Here is a 16,633-nt window from a genome sequence, read left to right on the forward strand (position 1 = left end):
GCTATTTGATTCTTTTTAACAGTCTTGTTTTATCTTTAATGTCATATATTTACTTTTTATTTCCATTTAAACTTTCTTCTCTTCCAAGTTCTAATCATAAAATAAAAAGACACACGTCCATCTTTGGAGCAAATTTGAATGACGTCTGATTTCAACAGCAGACCATGATCATTAAATTTAGAAGCTTTTTCAAGCAGGGAAGTTTGATTAATATCAAAGCCCATTTAAGTGAGTCAGTTTTTCAGGATGGAGTGGCACGTTCCATAATTATATAAAACTGCTTTAATTTCATTTCTGTAGGATTGACAGTGTCAGAATGTTTAATGACCAGATAAGAAGTGCTAAGATTCATTACCACCAACTTTCTGGTACTTTCTTAGTCAGCGTAACTTCATCTTTCAAACAAAAATGATTTCATAAGTTATTTATGCTCAATATCATGTTCCTGTATCCTTTTAGTATAGAAAAAAATCATGGCTTAAAACTGAAGATTTACTAGTCCTACGGTAGGGTTAATCATCCAAAAGATACTAAAGAGAGACATTAAAGATGCAAAATCTTATCTAGACAGAGTTATTTTACAAGGGGAAATGGGTTAGCACATTTCTTTTATTCATATGTATATATCTGGCTTTTGCAGTGATGAATAACAAATATATATACCTACAAAATCTCCATATCTCAAATAGATGTCAATGTACAGAACAAGAATGCTGTTCCATACTACAATAAAAATAGATGTATACAATCCAATCTATTCTTTAATTTTCTTTTTATCCAGAGCTCCAGAACTGAGGCAAAGTCTTTTTAAACCACATGGAGTGCTCTAGGCCAGGGTTTCTCAACTCGTGGGTCGGAACCCAAAATTGGGGAGTGTTGAAACGCCAGAGTGTTTCAAAGGGTCATGTGGCGGCCCCTGTGGCTCCTATCACACAGAGCTGGCTGGGCTCACCTCCAAGCCCTGCAGCCTCTGGGGTCCCAGCGCCAAACAAGTTTGGTCCAGCCGTCATGATGACAGGAGTCCAGCTAGACCAAATCTGAGTGAGTGGCACTGTACTCCCATGACCCAGGGATGCCATTGCAGACAACAGAAGCTCAACTGGCAATGCCATGCATCCATCTGGGTTGGAGTGTGGCTGCAGGGTTTCCCCTGTTGATGAGCTTTTCAGTTTGTGTGAGTGCATACCGGAAAGGGTGAGAAACAAGGAACCATGTAACTCTCATGTGGTGGAAGAGGAACGCTGATTGTCAGATATGGTATCTTTCCAAAAGCCACTTGCTTTTCATGGTATGGCTAGAAGTCAGGAAGTCCCAAGCTCCATTCCTGCCTCCATCACTTGCTAATCTTAATAAGACTTTGCATTTATAGAACTTTAGAAATAATAATTTGTTATGAAGTCATTATCATTACTTCACTTTGCTCCAGGTGACAGGCCAAGTTGGTGTCAGAACCAGGATTACAACCCAATTTTCCCATATGTTCCAGATCCAAAGTTCAGGATTGTAGAGATTTTGGTTTGAGCACCTAAAAGAATCTTCATTCATTCTTTAACAGAACACCTTTGGTTTGCAAATTTAAATGAAAGTGTCATGAGATTTCAGACAATACCATGAGCCTTTCTCTGTGTTATTCTCTGACTACCAGAAAGGTAGAGATGTAATAAAGCTGATAGTAATTGTTAAAATAAGAACCAAATCCTTTTTTATCAAAATTGCTCTAAAATTTTAATAATTGGAGATATACCAATCTCCTAGAACTGGAAGGGACCTTGAAAGGTCATTGAGTCCAGCCCCCTTCCTTCACTAGCAGGACCAATTTTTGCCCCAGGTCCCTAAGTGGGGCCTTCTTAAGGATTGAACTCACAACGCTGGGTTTAGCAGGCCAATGCTCAAACCACTGAGCTATCCCTCCCCCCGTCATCCCTCTACCTGTCATATATGACACACCTAATGTTTACAACATTGTTTTATTTTCAGTCTAGCAGCCCCTAAAATATGCAAATGCCTCAACCTGATCCCACAAGCCAGGCTTGATTTTAATTTGATCTTTAGCATCCCAATTCTGCCTTCTTAGAAAACTGTTTTATGCCCAAACATTTTAAATGGTCCTTCCCATCATCTTCTGCATTTCGGTAAGACTTAAATAGAACCCTTGTATTTTGAGGATGAACTCACTGAGTCTCTGCCTTTCATGTTGATAGTTGATACAATGAAGTGAGTGAAGGCCTCTCCTGTAGACTTTAATCACAAAGCCCTATAGTGTCAATGACATTAACTGGGCAAAATATATTTATTTTTGTTTTTCTCTCCTGCCGTTTGAAAATGAACTGTACATTTCTAAAACTTTTTAATGATTATTTATTGTATGCTATACACTGGCCTGGAACATGGAGACATGATCAAAATGGGCCCTTTTTGTGTTGTTAAAAATTTTGTAATTTTCTAAAATAAAGCAAGTGTTGCATTAAGTGTCTCATTTCTGTCGCTTGTGTGAAAGGAAATGTGTGCTGTAAAGGTTAGTGAATTGGCTCTCTTGGGCCCAATTCCTGCCAAATAAAAGCTGAATCCTATTATGCTGGCTTTTTTGCACATTTTACTAAAAGAAAGTGCTGAGCAAAATTTCTGTCTTATGTATAAACTTTACTAAACGTCAATAATCCACTAGGCACTAGAAAACGTATTGGAGGGACTGATGCTGTACTGGCAGGGGGATGGACTAGATGACTTCATAAATCATAGCTAATTTCTGTGCTTATATGTTTAAATATACCATTCTCAGTATGTACAAGGAGCTTAGGCTCTGATTCTGTTACTAGATCCTCCCATGTCTATGCGGAGCCCTAATGAAGTCAGTGGGTCTTTTTCACAGGTGATCTCTGTGACTGTAGAAATTCCTTTTGGAGTCAAAGATTCCCTGGGCTCAGGGGTCTGCAGTGTGGATTCAGTGATAGGACAGAGTTATGTTAGACACCAAACAGTGCTCAAGAGGTAGGAGTAGACTAGACTAGTTGCGTTGTACTCCAAAATGCGAAATGTGCTGCTCTTGCGGGGGGAGGAGAGGAGAAGAGGATACTTGTCCAAGCAATTAGCCAATATCTGGGGACTTCTTGTTTCCATTAGGAGGAGAAATCAATGTTGGAGACAGGTCCAGTCCTGCTTATTTTCAAAGAATGTACTTGAAGTCCTGTTTCCCAGAACATAGCAGGAATCAAACAGGAGGCACAGCTGCAAGCCTTTTTCCAGCCAGCATTTTGCCCCAAAAGCCCTTTCCCTTGGCTTTCTGTCTGGGTCACATTGCAAGTGCTTCTCTTGCTGTCTCCTTGACTTTCTGCTGTAGTGTTTGTCTGCTTCTGCTTGCAAACACAAGCACACCTCCACCAAACAATTCCCAACCACTTGCATTTACATTCAATCCCCAGCAAACAGCCTCTGTCCACATTGCTCAGTTGCTGACTGGCCTTGCACGGGGCTTGCATTTTGAATGGTGGCTCCTATTGTTTTGGCCATCTTACTCCAAACAGGAATGTATCTGCTTCTTAAATGCAGGGTGGCCTTTGCACCGAACAGCTTCAATGAGATCTCACCCAACCTCCATTATAATATATTTGAAAGAAGAACTGTTCTTATTGCCATATTGTGAGGCTTGTAAATTTGCACAGGATTTTTGTGACTCTCACGTCTCTGGAAGAATGAAATGTTAGTGTAGCAGCTGCTCTCGGCACATAGTATCAAACAGGATCCCTGAATATGATGAGGATTCCCAAAAGACATGTTTACTGACACTCCTGGGTGGCTCAAGAGGCAAAGGCAGCCCACTGGGTAATAAAAGAACAAGTCCTGATGTCTTTGTCCCCCTTCCCATTGCCGTTAACCGGAGTTTGTCTAAATAAGGCTCTAGTAGTAAATCCTTAATAAGGACTCTGATTTTGGTTCACTCTCTGTGTCAGGTGTCAAGCCTCTGTGTCAGGGCTCAGTGGTGACTGGAAGAAGCCCTGATTGTGGAGTAAGGAATAATCTAATCAAATTCAGATCCGTATTACTGTTGAAGTCAAATAAAAAGCAATTTCTATGCAGCAATCAAGAGATACAGGAATGAGCAAATAGGTGCATTTACTTTTTTTTTTATCTTAATATGCATATAGAGTTATCGGCAAATTTGGATACCAGGAAATCACACAAGTTGTGCATCCTGGTTCAAGTCAGGGTGCCACACATCAGAGTAAAGTGTTCACGCTTTGGTCAAAACCTTGATGTTATGTAAACGTTCTGAAACAAGTATAGTATTCCTTAATGTCCCAGGTGACCACACAGTAATCCAGCAGTCCAACTGGCTTCTAAATACTCAGTGCTTACATAGTGCTTTTTATCCATAGATCTCAAAGTACTTTACAAAGTAAAAGTAACTAAGTGGTTTTATCCCCACACTAGGACATAGGGAGGTGAAGTAACTTGGCTAAGGGGACACACCAAGTTAACGGCAGAGGTCAGAATAGAATCCAGGCCTCTTGACTCTAACTAATAACTAGACTTGTTGATTTGTTCAAAGCCATTGTAGTATCTTAGTCAAATACATATTCAGGAACAATTTTAAAAAATGAAAATTTTCTGTATTAACTACTTATGTGTTCTTGGCCATTTGAGGTCCACCCAGCCTGGGGCTTGATTATATACATGTCCTTCTCTTTCGAATGTACTTCCACTCCCCATGAAAGTCAAGGAAGGAGGGAAGGAGTTCTTAATTATGACAATTAGAGCAAAATTACAAAATTGAAATTATTTCATTTCTGTGACATAAGGTCAATAATCCTATTAGTTGTTAATGCATTTATACTCCCTAGGCAATCAGACTGATAGCATTCCACCTGTGCACTGTCAGGACTGGGTTAGCTTTTCCTGATAAGAGTATTGAACTTCCATTGAAACAATCATTTACTTAGGGAATGGAGCATTAAATGCTATTTACATAACAAAAATAATTCTGTGCATTCTATGCTGATTCGTGATTCTTACATTAAGTGCCAAACTATGATGGAGGGACAGTTAAAATCCTGGGGGTGGGGATTAAGAAAAAAGATATGAAACTATACCAATGAGCAGAGATGCACATTAGAAATGTGTCCTGTGTTTGCCATGATATTAAGGCCCTAACCATTACCAGAGCAAAGTTGGGCAGGCTTATAAGAGCTTGAAAAGAGTGATTCCACATCCCTTATATGGAACAGAGCCTAGCTCAGCAGTAGTGTTCTCCATGGCAATGTGGCCTGAGAAATGAGGTGAGGTGGAGGAAGGGAGAGTGGAGGCTGCTGGATCTATCACCCTGCAAAGCCATTGACTTAAATCTCCACATGGTGAAAGAAAGGTACAACAGACAGAGATATTACTGCATCCTATGGGCTGTAGTAATGTCTGCGCTGGTTCTTCATATTGTGGGACTATTCTGCCATTGCTTCCTTAACAAAGCCCCTTTGCTATTGCTTTGGGGTGAAGTCTGTTCTTTTGCCACCACTAGGCTGTTTTCTATCAAGAGTAATATCTGTGTATTGGTGAGAGAAAGCTACAAGGAAATGGCCACCCTGTGACAGAATAGTTCCTTTTCTTACATGTCATTGTAAGACCCGGGCAAAAAATTGCTCAAAGCATGAAGAATGGTTTCATCTTCCTTTGTACGCTATCGGAGTGTGGGGTGCTCTGAGCAGAATAATTTGTTAGGATGCAGGTGGCATAGTCCACATCAGTTGTGGTGGCAGGGAAGGAGTATTGATGGCAGGGCCGGTGCAACCATTTAGGTGACCTAGGCGGTCACCTAGGGTTCTGGGATTTGGGGGGCGCCATTTTCTTCGGCAGCAACCGCAGCGGCCGGATCTTCGGCCGTCCCGGTCGCTGCCGGCATTTCGGCAGAGGGAGTTGGGGCAGGGGAGCTCGGGGAGGGCCACCTGCAGCAAGTAAGGGGTGGGGGGGCGGCACACAGGGGAACTCCCCGCCCCAGCTCACCCCTGCCCCACCTCCTCCCCAAGCACGCCGTGGCTGCTTCACTTCTTCTGCCTCCCAGGCTTGCGCCGCCAATCAGCTTAGGCGCCGCAAGCCTGGGAGGTGGGAGAAGTGAAGCAGCGACGGCGTGCTCAGGGTGCTCGTGCTTGTGCTCGTGGTCGTGCGCAGAGCAGGGGTGGGGGGTGAGGAGCTGCCGCAAGGGGGGCACCTCAGGGCGGAGGAGGGGAGCTGCCATGTGGGGGGGGCGCCTCAGGGCAGGGACATGGGGGGGGCGCAAGGTGGAAGTTTCACCTAGGGCGCGAAACATCCTTGCACCGGCCCTGATTGATGGACCTTGACTCATCTCACCTTCCACTTCCCTGTTTATTTCTAATGTTGCTCTGGGTGAAAGCTGAATGAGAAAGAGCCATTTCTATAATGGGAGGAGAAATTTAAAAACTCTGGACCTGATTCTGCTTTCACACTGGTATAAAGCCAATGAAGTAAATGGGATTGTTCGGGGGTAACAATGGTGCAAGTAAATGAAAAAAACAGGCCCTCAGTATCCAACACCAGGTAATCCAAACATGATAGAGATGGACCTCAGTTGCCAGTGAATCTGTATTCACATTGTCACCAACTTCAGGTATGTCTATATCTGTGGGTTAAGAAATGGGAATCACCTGCAAAATTAGAATGCAGTTCCAAACATCCTCAAAATGTGTGGGTGTTTGGCTGGGATTTTGGTTCCAGGTGTTCGTTAAATATTGGGACTTAAGTATGTGCTTAAAATAAAGTATGTGCTTAATTGCTTTCCTGAACCGAGGCCTCAGTTTATAAATCACATTTTCTAACCACACAACTAATCAGAACTTAAACTTGCTGTCCCTCAGTGTTCTCTAGTTTATTATATTCAAATGATCTTGTCATGATCTGTTTTTAACCTAGAGAGGCAAAAGGCAGGTAAGAAAAACAAAACACCTTCAAATAGTGCTGTTTTACCTTTTTTTTACTCTATTTTCTCCCTGCAAAGTCAAAAGTGTATTAAAAAGTAATATTGTGCTGAGCTCACAAGTATGCAAACGCCTCTAGATATCCTGTCTCAATAAAGTTTACAGAATGCATTCCCAAAAGGTCTGACAAAAACAGAATAAATAGCAAGGATCATAAAAATATAATGCATGCCTTTTTTTGCTTACATAACCACAAACAAATGCAGCAAGTGGCAGGAGTGTCTCTGTTTGAGAGGCATCCTCCATTCACAGCAACTCCTTCTATTATCGTACAGATGTGGAATAAATTACCTCCAACTAAAGACAAAAATAAACACCATTGTGTGTCAAACACAGTTTAAACACATGGGCATTAAAAAAATGCATTCATATAGGGCCTACAGGGAATTTTTTCCCTCTTCTCAATTATTCCAATGAGCTGTTCAGGGGCTTATCTTTGAGGACTCCATGTGCCCCAAAACAGAAAACGGGAGGTGGAAAATACCTAATTTTACGGTGCAATCGCCCCCTCGCCCCAACAAATTCCATTGCTAATTTCTATAGAAGTCAAGGTACAGTATGTTTGTGTAGGCAGAACACTCATATACCAGGGAAACTCTGTTTTACATCAGAAACGGGGACTGAATGTTTCCTTTCTCCTGGATTCTGTGAACAGGGTCTTTATTCAAGGATGGTGAAAGGCATGATGTTCTTTCACAGGTAGGTTCACAAACGGCATAAAATGCGAGAGGCAAAAACAGTATTAAAGTTTTACTGGGTTGGCAGTTTCATGAGTTTGTTCTGTCAGGAAATGTCTGTGGTATAATTAGGGTCTCCATTTTTAAATGTTGATTTTCTACTTTCAAGTGTTCCTTTTTAGGCAAAATAATAGCTGATTTTAAAGAGAAAAATATTGATTTCCCCCATATACATACACACACACACACACACACAATCTAACTATATATAATATTTCATTTGATCATAAATTGTATCATCTCCAAATTCCTGTGTTTCTGGTTGATGAGCTCCCAGCCTATGTAGGAGGTGAGCTTGACACATCTGTAATTAATTTTCAGCATTGCAAAATGGAAATTTTTAATATTTTCAGTGGTTTGATTTTTAAACACCCTCTTTTCCTCTAATACATTCCAGAAAACATTCACAGCGAGTTAGTAAATCTTCATCTCCATCCATTTCAGTACAATCCATAGTATAAACTAAGGCCTCAACTCACCTTCATGGGGTGTGTCCCTTCAGCTGGAAATGCTGCAAGCTCCACGAAATGCTAACACACCTGCTCTGGGAACATGCAGAAGTCTGTTTGGGGCCAGGGCCATCTCCAGGTTTTCTGCCTCCCCAAGCAGCGGGGGAAAAAAAAAAAGCCGATCGGCGGCACTTCTGTGGCAGCTCAATCGCGCTGCTCCATTCTTCAGCGGCAGTTCGGCGGCGGGTCCTTCGCTTCCTCTCTTCCTCTTCGGCAGCACTTCAGCGGCAGCTCAAAGAGGAAGAGAGGGACTGAGGGACCCGCTGCCAAATTCCCGCCGAAGACACGGATGTGCCGCCCCAATAGCGGAGTGCCGCCCCTTTGTATTGGCCACCCCAAGCACCTGCTTCCTTAGCTGGTGCCTGGAGCCGGCCCAGTTTGGGGCAGCCCAGATACTGAAAAAAAATTAACTTTGCTCGTGACTCTCATACAACCCTTCACATTTCTACTGTGCTTGCTGTCTGCACAGTGTCTCTCGAAATTTCAGACTCAGCACGACTGAAGTTAAGGAGTTTTGGCAGATCAAAAGCTCCTATTGACGTTATAGAAAACAAATGCCACATGCAGCACTAAGCAGCAGGTTAGCTCCCTTTTTAAAAAAAAGTCATATGATAGCCAGCAATCTGAATAAGTGTGGCTAGATTTGCCCTTTTATCTTTGGAGATTGACTAGAAGTTTGCTGGCTTGGTTGCTTTTTGTCTGTTTGTTTTTGTTTTGTTTTAGTGAGGTAATCATTCCCTTTTCTTCAAACATAGGGTACACTAGCTATTGTAATACAAGGTGAGATTGCGTTTCCAAAGTAGCTGAAGTGACAGGACACAGGAACCCTTCACATTTTGTGATTCTTTACAAAAATTGGGAATGATACCAATCCCTGCACTTTCCTGAACGCACGCTGGATCCTCCACAAGAGAGTAGTAGCTGGTCTGCTCCCCATAAACAACAAGGAGCTCTTAGGCCTCCCTTTCAACTTTTCATCCCAATTTGGGTCAGGATTTTTTTTTAAAACTCAAACATTTTGGTAGGATGAGAAAACTGTTTCCTGCCTTGCTGTAGTCATGAGAGAGAATTCTTGAGATTAGTCTATGGATTCAAGTACAAATCACATGCAATGATACTTAGGGTTGGGCAAAAGCTTATCAGCAAACCCACAGCCATGTGAAACAATCCTGGCTTTGGGTTTTGTTACAAATTTGAAATTCAGCACAAGTTTTGCAAATTTGTGACCTTTATGAACAACTCTGAGCCAGTTCCAGGCAAATCTGATCTGATTTATGGTTCCAGTTGAAACTGTGGGTAATTCATTCCTTTGCATGAGTTGCTCTCAATGCCAGCTGTAACAGCAGTTCCAGATGAGTTTTAGTATGAGGTTTGGGGTTTGTTCAAATATAAAGATAAAAAATGGGCACTACCTGTAACCATTAATCTGAAATACTGCCCGTCTTAGGGCGGTTCAGATGAAATAGGATTTGGAAAGGAACAATCACTGTTTTTTTGCAAAACAAAAGCCCAACCAGTGTGGTTTTCCAAAACTATCTCAGTTTTCACAGGGAATGGACCAAAATCAGTTCTATGAACATACCTCATCTTGAATTGTACCACTTTTTGCTGTCCAAGTGCTTTACATTAAAGCAATTAGTCCTTACAACATCCTTATATTTTAAGGTATTATCCATCATGCAGATGGCACATAGAAATCAAGTGATTTGCCCAAGACCGCAGTGGATATCACTATCAGGGCGAAGGCTAGAAGCAAAGCATTCCTGGTTCACAATCCTGTGCTCATTCTACTCTACCACAGATCTGGATACAAAATGCTCTGACTTTGATTTTGTAAAACCAAATGACCTAGGTTTTATTCATTTCTACCTGAATCTTAAAGAAAAACTCAGTGCAAATCCCAAGTGAATCAAACCCAAAGAAAATGTGCAAAGCACGTTCACTAAGGCTGTCTCTACTCTGGTCTGCAATTCGGATTACAGGGATATATATAGTACCACTTACCAAAGTGCTACACTGCTACTCCCCCATGTGGATGCTGTGGGCATGAAGTGAAAGGTTCCTAGTTGCCATTAATGTAAACCTTCTTGAAGAGTACTACGTCCACGCAAACTAGGAACCTTATAGTTTGCACCTGCAGCATCCGTATGGGTGAATTACGGGGCAGCACTTTGGTATCCATTGCTGTTCACACCTCCATAAACCAAACTGCGGGGCAGTGCAGAGAAACCCTAAATTTCACACAGCTCTAACAATAAAGTTTAGGGGTAGACTTAAATCCGCTTAAGAGGAGAAATTTTGAACTACTGTGCCTTTCACTTGTTTTCCTTATGTCCCAGTGCTGCACATACTAGAGTAAAATTATCATCCCTGGTCTGTACTAGAGACCTAGCTCAAGGGTGGATCTTTGCTGCTTATTCTGTACTCATGCTTCATACAGATTTCCTTGCTGGATTCCACACCCAGAATGAAGGCAGAATATGTTGACTATAATTGGTCCATTTGTAAGGTTGCACAGCATTCTCAGATTCTTGAAAACAAAACAGAAGAATTAAAAACCAGAGAGAGAGAGAGAGAAATCTCCATCCCTGAGTTGCTTGGCCTGGAACCATGTAAGGAGCAGTCCGTCATTGGGTGGGGATGGATTAGTTGTGATGATCTTTTCCATCAATCGTTTCCATGCTGTTAAGTATGAATGTCACAGGGTGATACCAGCCCTTTAAGAGGGAGCAGGGCCAGGGCACCTGAACTGCATCAACTGGCCACATAGGCTTTAAAAGAGGACACCTGGCCCTGGGGAAGAGAGAGAGACCCAGTGAGTCAGAGCAGGAAGCTGCAGGAAGTGGGAGTGCCAAAGTCACAAGGGAGGGGAGGCAGTGAGGTAAAGGGGCAGCTGGGAAACTTTGTGGGTGTGGCAGTGGATCCTTTGCAAGGTGGGGAGAATCCCTGCCTTGTGACAATGGACTTTCATCACCTGAGCCAGATCACTAATATTTTCATAGATACTATTCCAATTTTTCATGAGTAGATGAGGTATTTGTTTAAAAAATAGAGAGCAAATACCTCTGAAACATCACCAGGTCTATGGTGCTTTTTAGTGTGATATAGTGTTCATGGGCATGTTCTGATTCTTCCATTGGCGTAATGACTTCTTCAAAACCAGGGCAATGTCAGCCCTTTTGCAGTGATCCTGCCTGATAAGAATAAGCACTCATGGACATGCAGCTTCCATGACTATCACTAAGGGAACAATTGCAATGTAAATCAATGTGATTTTTCAGAGTACTCATAATTTGCATATCCTCCTGGAGGTATTTAAAATTGAATTATAAATGCAAGCATGAACATTTTGTCTGGTGAGTTGAGGTTCTTTCACCAGCTGCATTGCAAACAGGAACCATACAATTCAGTTTTGAAAACCACTAGGAACCACAATAGAAAATGTGTCATATATAAAATATATCTGAGTACATATACTTGTGAAGGCATATAGACAGAAAGAGATGTCTATAGACAGTAGGGTGACCAGATGTCCCCATTTTATAGGGACAGTCCCGATACTGAGGCTTTTTCTTATATAGGCTCCTATTACCTCGTCCCGATTTTTCACACTTGCTGTCTGGTCACCCTAATAGACAGACATTTTAAAAAAAATGTGTAGCTATAGAAATATCAACAGATTAAAGGGTTTGTCGTCACATACAAGTTGTACCACTGTAACTGTACCAGTATAGATAAAGCAGTGCAACCCACCTAATGTGGATAATATAAACCTACTTATACCAGTGTAGTTTATTCCTGTATAGGAAAGAGAAGAAGCTATACTAGTGTAATGCACCTTTATATCCATATTACTGCACCCACACCGGGGATTGTACTTTTATAACTATATTAGTAGAACAAATCAGACCCCTAAGCAACATAGTTATACAGGTTCAGAATTGGTGTGTAGACCAAGCCAAACATTAGAGAGAGGCCAAAATCAAAAAATGTGAAACAGAACCTCTTTAAATTTGAGGAGCCTGGGGTTGGGTTTGTGTCCTTGGGTATGAATCTGCTGCTGTTGATTTGATTCCAGATTGGAGTCTTAGCCCCATTTTCTTTTTGTCTTTCACATGCAGCCAAAATCCCCAAGCTGTGGTTCTAAGGAGGGTTTGCCCTCAGCGAACATCTAATCTCAAAAGATTTCCACCATTTGTGTCTTGGGGGATGACACTGGTCCCCAGCATGTGTAGAATCTGAGTTCATGACTTTTCATGCCAGAGGCATTCAAGAACAGCCCACAAGACTTCAGTCTCGTCAAATCCATTCCTGATCACTAACCGTGATTGGATTTCCCACCTGCAACCTTGGTCTTAGCTTAAAATTAATCAATGACACCTGTTTGGCCCATCTCTAGTATAGATTTATCCTAAAATGATCTACGAGTCTGGTACTGAAAATTAGATGTCGCATGTCCACTGGGTGAATGTGCACCCAAGCTCAGTCAGGCTGAAGAATGAAAGAACTTGAGTTAATTTTTTATGTGCCTCCCAAATGTGAGAATAGCAAGCTGGTACTAAGACATCACCAGTGTTCCGCTCCCACCAACCCCTTCCCTGATTTTTTTGCAGTTGTGTAAATGATACTGCTGATTCTTCTCATCCCAGGATTTATTATTCCCTTTTTTTCAAAGGGCCCTCATTCCATAGGCAACAAGAAACCCATCCACCTGCCCAGGGGGACTTGTACAACCTGAATACTTTCTCTGCACTCTGCTACAATTTCCTTTCATTTTCTAAAGTCATACAAATATAGGGCCATGCTTTCTGCTAAGTGATTACTGGCAGGTTTGATTATATAAATAGCACTCTGCAATTCAAAAGAGTCACGGGCAACAATGAAGGGTTTGCTGGAGATGTATTCTTCTTTGCAGTCTCATTTATCAATGTACCGTTTCTCACTTGCCATTTATCATCTGCTTTTCTGTTCTTTCCTCGACATCTGGAGGATTTGTAGTCAGCTAAGTGGAGCAAGGGCCTGTCTTGAATACCTTTCCGTACCTGGCTGGCTGACATACTCCTGGATTTTCCACAGTTTAACTTTACTTTAAATAAAATTGACAGGTTCAATACAACCTTGCCAAGAAGGATATATTTAGTGGAATCATGAGGAATAAGGAGTAAACTGAAGGCTGTAGTTGGACAGAAAAGATAGTGAGAGTGAGATGCACTTCTAATGCTTGTATGCATTTATAATAACGAGAAACTACAGTTGCAATAATTGCATGCCTTTTAACTCAAGAGGACCATAAAACAGTGTAATGGAATATATGAATTACTGCACTTCCACACTGGTATTAAGCATTCCCATCCACGGGGTATCGTACCAAAGAACGTTTTCTCTTTTTCATCACTATTGTTATATGTCGGTATTCATCTCTGTTAATTTTAGAGATACTGTACACATAGAGTATCAGAAGTTGGAAAAGATCTGTAAGGTCCTCTAAGATTCCTCTTGAGCTTGATCATCACAGAGATGAAGGCTGGTCTTGTGGGTTGAGGCCCTGAGTTCATTTTCTACCTGTCACAGGCTTACTGTGTAACCTGAGGCAATTCATTTCATTTCTCTGCCCCTCGTCTGTAAAAGAGGGGGACTTCATTTCTCTCCTCCTTTGTCTGTCTTGTCTATTTAGAGGGCAAGCATATTTGGGGCAGGCACTTCTCTTGTACTCTCTACTGTAACAGAACTTTGATCATGGTTGGGGCCTCACAGTGCTACTGTAGTACCAGTCATTGTCATCATCATCTCCTTCATACCAATGCAAGATTGCTCCATATATGTAACAGGAAGCCTCCCCCGCATAGCTCGAGTGCTAAGACAGTTTCCATTCCAAGCTGGATTTTCATAATCACTAACAAACATTTTCACACACACACACCTCTCCCCCGCTTCCCACCAAAAAAAACCCCAACAAAACCCTTTTGGTTTTGTCCTCCAACCTTCTTTGCACTTTTTTTGCATTCTGCCTCTTTGCATGGAAAACCCTGCTTGAGCTTGAGTTAGGCAAGGCCCTCTCCTGATATCCTTATTCCTATATGTGTCTGTTTACTTGAGCTGTATGTCTGGTCTTTTTAAATTACCTATCACTGAGGTTTCCAAACTGCATTCTATATATTCCAGGGACAAACGCTCACACTGTACCTTTGCTGCAATTTCCAGCTTAGGCTACAGAGCCCCATGATAGCAGGCAATAATCAACCTCCCAATATGTGAATGGGAAGCTCACTCTATAGGAGCTGATTATGCAATTATTATTTCTTATTTATTTATATTATCACAGTGCCTTCTATGAGGTCAAAGCATGAACCAGGGCCCCGTTCTTCTAGACTCTGTACAAAGACAGGAAATAAGCCACCTAAAACAATATCCTGCCTTTACCTACTAGTTACCATGAAAGACTTGCCTTAACCAATTTTCCACATTAGCCAACAGTTGACAACATTTTCAGATATGCAGTTGCCTGTCTGTCTATCTGAAGGTTTTGTACTGCTGTCCATCACTGTAGTATATGAGCACAGTCCAGAAAACATTGATTACTAGCAGTATCCAAGTCCCTAATAGACTCCATGTGTCTTTGGATCTTCTCCTATTTGAAGAGGATTTTCTTTCTCTCTTTACAGAGTTGTCCATGGCAGAGAATCTACATGTAGGAGCAGATCCTCAGCTAGGATATAGTGTCAGAACTCCATTGATCCTCAGCTGATGTCAATTGTCATAGCTCCATTGACTTCAGTGGAGTTATGACTATTCACATCACGTAAAGACCTGCCCCAGAGTTTCCAAAATGTTGCCAGTATCTATGCTCTGTCCTTTCACTGCCCGCTCTTCAGAGAAGTCAAGCTCCCTTCAGATATAGATATTATGCTGAAAATGGCACATAAATGAAAGTAAATAAAAATAGTTTCAAACACAGCCTGTGAGGCAGAAGGAGGTATAGAGCAGCAGTGCTCAATTAAGGTTAAAAAAATAAAGTTAAAAGGCAAAAAAGAGACAGAAAATGTAAGAATTAAAGAATTTTCCATGCCTTCATAATAATACTTAGCACTTAATATTGATTTACAAACATTCTATTATCCCCATTTTGCCAAAAGAAAAACTGAGTGATGGAGGAATTGCAGTCTCAGTTTTTGATTGTGTGTGCCTCGGTTTTCACGTGTACTCGAGACACCTTTTTTACTTTATTTTTCAGAGGTGCTGAGCACCAGACTCCAGTTACAGTCAATGAGAGCTGCAGGTGCCTGAGCACCAGTGAACATCAGGTTCAAAGAGTCTCACGTAGGACGAACAAAAACTGAGACATCTGAAAATCAATGACCACTTTGGAAAAATGGGACCTATATGTCTGTTCACAGGCCACTCAAAAATTATTAAAAGAACTAAGATTACAGATCAGGGGAGTTGCTCTTTTTTATCACCATTGTTCTATTGCCTCTACTGTGCATTTTAGGATGGTGTGACCCATTCAATGCCCATTGAAGTAAAAGTGAGTCTTCTTCAATGGGCTTTGAATCAGACTCATAGTTACTGGGAAGTTAGCCTTTCAAGCATCCACTTTGGAAGATTCTATTAAGAGAATTACCAAATGCGAAATAAAATGAAATAAATATAGCTAATTTTACTGGAAAGCTTTCTCTGAGTTTCTTCTGTCTTTCTTAATCAACTAAGAATAGGCTGTGATTACTGTAATCATGCAATTAATCACTATAATTACATTTTATTGGAGTAATAGTTTAAAAAGCAACTAACATATTTTCTGCTCTCGCTTGACTGGAAGACATTTAGTGCTTGTCATAAAGTTACTAAAAATTATGTCTTTGTCATTTATTTTTCATTTTGTCATCTTACTATTACTTTTTATAAATCTAATCGTGTAATGTGTGTGCGCAGGTTCATGCAAGTCATATACATCGATGGTATCCACATATAGTGGAGAATGCACATCATTTACATGGTGGAGGACATTTTTTATTATAATAATATACTTTGCATGCCGCATAGCTTTACATGAAACATAGCTCTGAGTATGCACAGCTGGGTTTTGTTTATTATATCCACTTTGGATGATGAAATTGAGTTTGTATCTTCACAAGTCATTTTTATCTCAAGTTAATTGATTACCAGCTAATGTGAGGTAGTTTTGACCTTTCTAAATGCTAGTCAAGGCATTCCCCCAACATTTGTGGTTTACCCGATGGATCAGCCTATGCTAACTACAAGTGTATGTCTAACTAGGAAAAAGGCATGTTCTCAACTCATTAGCTAGCACCCGGTAGCTAACATGAGGTAACATAAGCAAAAAACAAGACATTTTGCAATTTTAATACACATTAGTAAGATAGGATAAAAACTACTGGGGAGCCTTGTA

The 16,633-nt window shown here is 41.2% G+C and overlaps 1 long non-coding RNA gene across 2 annotated transcripts in view; it reads left to right on the forward strand.

Annotated features, from left to right (window-relative positions):
* The window catches only part of LOC123349609, a 352,657-nt gene that overhangs the window by 272,308 nt on the left and 63,716 nt on the right, over positions 1-16,633 (forward strand). Inside the window, exon 5 of one of the 2 annotated variants that reach the window (XR_006573598.1) lies at positions 15,458-15,613. The exons of the other annotated variant lie outside the window; for it this stretch is intronic. This is a non-coding gene — a long non-coding RNA (uncharacterized LOC123349609). Of the gene's footprint in view, positions 1-15,457; positions 15,614-16,633 lie in introns of those variants that run through there. 2 annotated transcript variants of the gene reach the window in all.

The sequence above is a fragment of the Mauremys mutica genome, chromosome 1, assembly GCF_020497125.1.
Source record: "Mauremys mutica isolate MM-2020 ecotype Southern chromosome 1, ASM2049712v1, whole genome shotgun sequence".
NCBI lineage: Eukaryota > Metazoa > Chordata > Testudines > Geoemydidae > Mauremys > Mauremys mutica.